General features: G+C 43.1%; 1 protein-coding gene across 7 annotated transcripts in view; it reads right to left on the bottom strand.

The window, feature by feature from the left end:
- The window catches only part of ZFR (zinc finger RNA binding protein), a 705458-nt gene extending 698115 nt beyond the window's left edge, over positions 1 to 7343 (bottom strand). For 2 of the 7 annotated variants that reach the window (XM_078674904.1, XM_078674910.1), the window contains exon 1: positions 7183 to 7343. The gene's annotated coding sequence lies outside the window, so the exon portion shown is untranslated. The remainder of the gene's footprint in view (positions 1 to 7182) is intronic. The other 5 variants (XM_078674909.1, XM_078674907.1, XM_078674908.1 and 2 more) reach the window with 4 other exon arrangements.
- Positions 7344 to 7563: the final 220 nt, after the last annotated feature.

A 7563-nucleotide genomic window follows, 5' to 3' on the forward strand; every position in this document is an offset into this window, starting at 1 on the left:
CATGTCTGCTGTGTGGCAGCCTCTCAGACAAGACGTGGATTGTAGGTTTAGGTTTCAGGGGGCATCTCTAAGATGCCCCCTGTAGTGCATTTTACATTAAATCCCACACTGGCTTCAGTGTGGGTTTAATGTGCTGAGAAGTTTGAAATCAAACTTGTCAGCCTTCAGTGTAGCCATTATGGTGCTGGGGAGTTCGTAATGACAATCTCCCAGCACCATATACTGTTAATGGCATCACTGCACTAACAGTGTCCAGGAATTGCCCTGGGCACTGTAGGGGCACATGGCTCTTGTACCTGTGCCCACACCACTGGCATAGGGCACCCAGCTAGAGGGGTGGCTGATGTATGCCAGGGAAGTGGGTTTGTGGGCATGGCGCACAGGGATGTGTGCCATGTCGACTCTTGGTTTAGTTCTGCAGCAGGACACTCAGCCTGCAAAGGCAGTGTGTGTATGTGTGTGTGTGTTAGGGTACAGGGCCCCTAAGGGTGGCATAATAAGTGCTGCAGCCCTTAGGGGTCTTCTCTGGTCACAATGCCCTGGGTACCATTTACTAGGGGTTGACATGTGGCCAGAGATGCCAATTGGGTTTAGGCTTTAGTACAGTTTTTAGGGAAGGAACACGGGCCTTGGGTACCCGATTGGCAGGGTCCCAGGGCACACTAAGGAAAAGTGCACCAAGTATCAGGCAAAAAGTGTGTGTGTGTGGGGGGGGGGGGTACTGCAACAGAAACTCACGTTCTCACACCTGGTGACATGGCTATACAGTACCTTGAACTGCCTGGACACAATTATGTACAGACGGTAGTTGTGTAAGTAGAAATGGTGGTGTTGTTCAAAGTGATGTTATTCATGGTTTAATGGTGGCTGTAATAGTAGTTCTTAATTCAGTGTGGTGATGTTGGTAGTGATAATTGTGGTAATAGTAGTAATGGTGTTAGAAGAGAACTGAATACACGTGGAGGTGAGAGGCAGCAAAGTGAACAATGCTGGGGTGTGCTCTGCGATTCGTACCTGGGAACCGAGGAGGAGTGCAATGGAGCAGAATCTGGGCACGTGGAAATAAGCACAGCAGCAGTGGAGCAGAAGAGCCATATTGCAAGACAGAAAAGACAAGGGTAAGACCAATGCGGGAAATGTAAAAAAAAAAAAGCAATCAGGCACCCATCTCAAGCTCGCATTCTAAACCTAACAGAACATTTAAAAAGCCTAATACAGTTAAAAATACACGGGTTGCTTTTCTATTCAAACCATATATGAGCTTATCAATTGACGATGTGATGACAGTGTATTTTACAGAGCTGTTCATGTATTGGAATACAAACACTTGGGAGAGATATAGGCAGTCCACTCCATTTATATCTTAAAGACTTGGCAACAATACATCTTGCAGGAAGAACTAGACCCGCTATATTTTGAGGAAGAAAAAAAAGGGGCAGTCCTGCCTTATGAGATGCACAGAGGTGTACATTTGGAGTGTGAATATAGCCAAGGTCATTCAAAATAAAAGCCCGTCAAGAATTCCAAGCTTGATACTAAATACTATTTTTATACTGCGCACACATACCTTTTTAAAAAATAAATAAAGGTATGGTTCTTTAATCACGAGACATTATCTTTATATTTAAAAAAGCATTGAAATTTGCCACAAAACCCACGACTGAGGGGGTTGCAATTGTTATAATGCAAAACCTAAAACCAAACGAGGGAACTAGATGCTTGTTTTGTGAACCGTCAGCAGATTGGGGAATTGAGGTCAAAAGGTATAGGGTCTTTGCTATGCTATTGCCCGGCACGCAGTGGTCAGTAACAACGGCAGAAAACCATGCACCGAGTATGAGGGAATGAAAACTAGCTGCCAGGCATGACCGAAGCTAGGTTTTGGGGGCACAAAATGGGTATAATGCACTGCCATGCGCTATTCACCCAAACGAAGCTGCTGCTGCACACAGGACAGATACTGTGCACAACAAGTTAGAGGAAACAAAGACTTGGTCTTGCACAGTAACGAACAAATGCAGTGAAAGCCCAGGTACAATAGAGTTGGGTGCAGGATGTGACCAAGGCAGTGTGTTGTACTCGGAGGTTGCAGAGGACAGCCAAAATCATGACAATTTGGCACAGGGCATGGCGATGAACCAGCTCCCCATCCAGTCCGCACTGCACAGAAAATATAGCCATAGAATAGATGATACAGAAAGTACTAACGAAAGACGGTACCACTGGAAAGGCTTGTCTGGTACCCTCAACATAGGCATAACGGCAATGTGTAAGACCCCCAACTAAAATCTTGCTTCATGTGATCTGTTTCGAGTTATGAACATCAATGGACAGTTACTGAGCCACAAAGGGCTAGCTCACACTATAAAAGACTCTCAGAATCTAGTTAAAGGCGTGCAGATTTTCCAATCTTCCTATTCTACAATAGTCCAGTCTAATTTATAGGAACTGCCAAAATAAAGTCTACGCCTTAGAAATACTCAAAAAGATCAGTTGGTGTGGTAAAGCATTGCGAGCATCACAGTTCTCCCTATTCACCGATCAGATCAGGGAACAACAGAACCTTCAGCCCGTCAGCCAAACTGGCAACAACCTGTGTGCTTTTACTGCCAGTCCAACTAAACACTTCTTGCAGCGACAGTGAAAACACTTTTGGATCTATCACCAACAACATGTGTAATTAGTCTTTTATTTAAGACCCATTAAACTATCCTATAACCAGAAAATGTTGGCTTGCCATCCGTCACTTTCAGCTACTGAAAGGTGACCAGTTAACCTTTGCAAATGGTCTTCCAGTGTTCAGAAAAATGAAAGACCACATTTTTAGTAACGTTGTATTCGAATGAGTTAGAAATAAAAAGGCATGTTCTGGTCGAATCTGTAAATTATGCAGCATATTCTAATGGTTATGTGGCAAGAGAAAAAAGTCAATTATGCACAAAATACTGCAGCAATGCATAAGTGCAGTGGCCCTGCACATATGTATGTAAAAATAGACAAGTGTTAATTATTTGACACTCTTTTCGTTTGTTTGTGTGCTTTCTTGGAGCATGTGGTATTTCAATAATAACATTCTTACGGTCTTTTAGCGTTACCACTCATGCCTCATAGTTAAAATCTCCTGTAACTGTTTTTGCAGTTTCACAGTAGTGCTTTCCTAAGCTTTAAATCAAAGTTCTGGATAACTATTTTTAAATTTGGTTCTTTCACAATGAAAGTATTTGAAAATTAAATTCGATTCATCTCTCAAATCTATTTTGTGGTATTCTTATTTCAGTAAAACATGTCCTTTCTCAAAAGGTCACCTTGCATAGGCAAAATTACCAGCTGTCTTCTGATCTTTTCACATGGAACTGTGCGAGGGTGCACGTAAGTGAACACACATCTACATAAGCAAAGCAACACTAATTAGGATTTTTTTAAAGAAAGTACTGTCAGGCAAGCAGTCACTGCGAAAACCAATGAAAAATAGAAGCTTTAGTGATTAAGTGTAAATATATTTTTGTTCCTCTGCTGAGTCAGTTCTTTCTGTCTTGGAGACATCAGAAATGCACACAAACATCAGCTGGGTAAATTATATATATATATATATATATTTATATTATACCTTTCCCTGGTACACCACCACGATTTTTCGCAAAAATATATATATATATCCAGAGAAACCCTCCTAAAAGAAAGGCAGAGGCCACAACGGGGAACAGTGTGAAGGCTTCTTTATTGCACAATTTCACGGCACTCCAGGCGTATGCATTTCCGCTGTGTAGCTTCGTCAGCGCCCAGCGTGGTATACAGGAGGATGGTCGAGTGCCTGTTAATTAGTTGAAAGTTCATTCACTGCCACATTTGTAGATCGCTCCGCCCATAGTGATGCCTAATAGCACCAATCACAGCGTCTCAAGAGTGTGCAGCCCTTCATCTCCCAGCATGCAGCATTATACTGGGAAAGGGCAGCCAAATGGTAGCGCGACCTGCAAAGTAGCACTAGATCACTTCTCTCACTGTTGCCGTGTCCCCTGCAACAAACAGCTCCTTAGGTCCCCAACTGCATAACCTTCGTCATCAGGGATCCATTTCACGGGGGTAAGTCCGACAGTGCGTCTCTCCCAGTGCGGAGTTAATAACTCCGACACCGCTGTATTTCTCCCTGTTGGCTGGGGTGGGCCTGATCCGTTTCAATAGCTTGAAAGAGAAAGTTTTTCCGCCGAGGCAAAAAAGAACGCCAGCATGGATCAGGCCAACTTGCATGCAGGGGCCTCTGTAGATTGCCGCTGGCGGGCAATTGTAAATATTCAGAGAAACCCTCCTAAAAGAAAGGCAGAGGCCACAACGGGGAACAGTGTGAAGGCTTCTTTATTGCACAATTTCACGGCACTCCGGGCGTATGCATTTCCGCTGTGTAGCTTAGTCAGCGCCCAGCGTGGTATACAGGAGGATGGTCGAGTGCCATATATAGACATATGCATACACAACATATATACACATATACACATATATACACACACGCTAAAAAAATCTGAAAGTTCCTAATCTAGGCAACACTTTACAAAAAGGTTATGTAAGTATTAAACTACTTGAAGAGCCAATCTACAGCAAGATAAAAGGACATTCTAGCAGTACCCAAAACTGTGTGAAGAAATATTTAATTATGTCATCTAAAACGTAGGTTTAGATGATTAATTCTAGTATGGGGTTAAAAGCACCCTCTGCTACCAGGCCATACAAGAGAACCTGGCAATTAGCAAAGTTGTCTTTCCCAAGACTATCTCCAAGTTGGGGGGCCAATTCAAACCTAAGATTTTCAGAATGGATTTGGGACGAATATGGGAAGTGACATCCAAACCGAAGACGTAAAGAACATTGTACAGAAATGTCGAAATTCATATTTCGCCAAGAAACGAATAGACCAAATTTAGCACAAGCAATTTAAAGACGAAAAGTCCACATCAAAGAAGAAAACATATGTGCAGAAATCTAAAGACAAGGTTGTCATACAAACTCTCGTTATGGGCACCAATTAGGCCGGGCTCACTATAATAAGTAACAATTTTTAGAAATAGCTTTTACACATAAGATGCTCCATAAAAACAAAAAAAATAGCAATGTTTTCACACCTGAGCGTAAAGAAGCAACACAGTCATAGTTCAAAGATCTATAAAACTACTGACTGCCATAAATGTATTATTAACGTTCGTATATTTTTATGCTAATTGGAACAAGTAGAGACCGAAAGTGGCTGTTGTATTCCATCATATTACTTGCATGTGACTTTCGTAAATTGAGTTTAACGTATTTTATTTTACACCTTGAATGGCTAAGATCCCATTGCGTAAATTATATAATATGGAATCGATAGACTGAATGTACACATCTAAAGGAGCGATAGATAAGGCGTCTTAGTAAGAGACTAACCGGCTCAGCAGATAACAAGTTTATCGTTAATGATGAGGTCAACTGGCTCTCAGCATTGTAAATGTATCAATCTATGCATAGCATTCCAAAGGAAAGCAATCAGTCTTTGGTTTGTATATATTAAAAAAAAGTAGAACGTTAAATGGAATGCAAATAGGTGGAGGTCACGGGAATCGTCAGTAGAGGTTTGCTCTTGAAACTGGTAGAGGGGTGGCTTCCTGTATTTGTTTTAAAGGACATGCCACTCTGATCGCAGCTGATGTGGGTACCTTCCACTTAAAGGCGCGCAAATGTAACTCAAATATGACCTGTGATAAAGGGTTCTTAACAAAACAACCTGTAAACAGCCATTGGTGAAGATAAGGCAAGTTGGTAATACCTGCCTGTGTTTACGAGTAGAATATTAAAAGTGTTTTAGGATTTAGTCAGGGGCAATCATCCTCCAAGATGTGCCCTTCAGCAATGTCTGATGAAGATGCGGCGAGTACAAATTGTTAAAACTGGTTTTGGATTCCTGCCACAGCATGGATAGCTCATAACTAAAATGAAATTGGAAGTCAAATACAAAGGCTGTGCCTAGGGACGAGGAGAAGAATGCTGCTAAATTAGTATAAGGTGCATGCTCAAATCAAAAGTGGCCTTACTGTACAAGACTAATGATGAAAAGTTAAAATATGGTATTGGTCTACTTAATGTCAACAATAAAATGTTTTTAAAAAACAAAAAGCTGTGTGTGGTGCGAATGCAAGGCTAGTCAGAATGTGCACAAAGAGTTAAAAAGGTCGCACGCCCGCGATTGTGTGCTTCCGGACACCATCTGCCTAAATGTAATCCCTTGGTAAATGTGGGTATCCGCATTTGCTCCAGGAGCTGGTCAGCTGTTCACTGGTAAAATGCGATCTCTGCACTACAGAAGCGTCAGAATCTACTATGGATAAACCACGGTTTTACAAGTTACATCTTCAGAACGGGGTTTTAAAATCAAGATTGCAACACGAGAAATACAAACCAACAATAATCTTTGTCTTCGAGAGCACAGATTCGAGCGGGGGCCTCTTGTACGCTCCACGCTCTCAAATAAGAAGCCGTGGCTAGTAGTCTAGCATAAACGTGCCTACAAACACTCCCAGATTAAGATGTATAAGGAGTCTAGCTTTCACAATCTGCGAAGCCCTTGGTGCAGGAGCTACTGAACGTGGCATCCCTTTTAATAAGATGTTCCATGCTTTTAATAATTACTTAGTTCTTGCATTGTTACACAAACCAGTGTGCCTCTCAGCCTTAAGAATTTTAAGTGGGGAAAATTGTGTCTGGGCGACAAGCTACTCCACGGTCTAATTTCAGAGAAAGAACAACATGATTATAAAAGCAGTGAAGTGGTGTCAGCCTAAACATCTGTTTCTCTCCCCAGCAGAGTATATGGAGGCGCCTGGGAAATCCCAGATTATGGCAGGCTAGGTAAGGTACAGGCTTCCGTAAATGAGACCACTACCCGCAGGAATCGCTCCCTCGAGACCCAGTTGTTGTATGAAGGCTGCGAGGCGGCCAGCTCCCCCCCCCCGCCATTTTGCATGGCTATTTATTTTCAACATGGCGCCTGCCAGAGAGCCGCAGTGGGGGCTTAAAAAAAACAGGGCGCTAACAGTATAGATGGTGGTGGTCTTATGTAGAGGTCAGAAGACAACGGAGGATACGGGCACGGAAACAACCTGGCGACCTTAGCCCCCAAACAATCATTCAGAGTCGCAGAATCTGGCGCGCAGATCTCACCTCTTTCTGCGCTGCAGTGGTAACGTGCTGCGGACCCTGCCCCTGATACCCGTAATCCCAACTCCCGGCTCGGTTTGGCTTGCCTGTTTTTTTCCCCTTTCTTGTTATCGCCTCCAGAGATGGATTTATAACCGGAAGTGACGTCTTTCGCAACAGAAGAACGGGCCACCTAGCGTCACCGACTAAGTGCCTATAGTAACGCAGTGCGTCACGACATAGCCCCAATGAGAACCATAATGGACATGTTGTGGTTGGCGAAAGAGCCGCGTGATACGGATGCTAGTGACTCAAGGAGAAGACCATCTTGTGACTGGCAGAAGAGCAGTAAGCTGGTAAAGCTGCTCCGATAGAAAGCTCGCAGATGGCATTTAGCCACTTCGT

Source organism: Lissotriton helveticus, chromosome 2_1, assembly GCF_964261635.1.
Source record: "Lissotriton helveticus chromosome 2_1, aLisHel1.1, whole genome shotgun sequence".
NCBI classification, from domain to species: domain Eukaryota; kingdom Metazoa; phylum Chordata; class Amphibia; order Caudata; family Salamandridae; genus Lissotriton; species Lissotriton helveticus.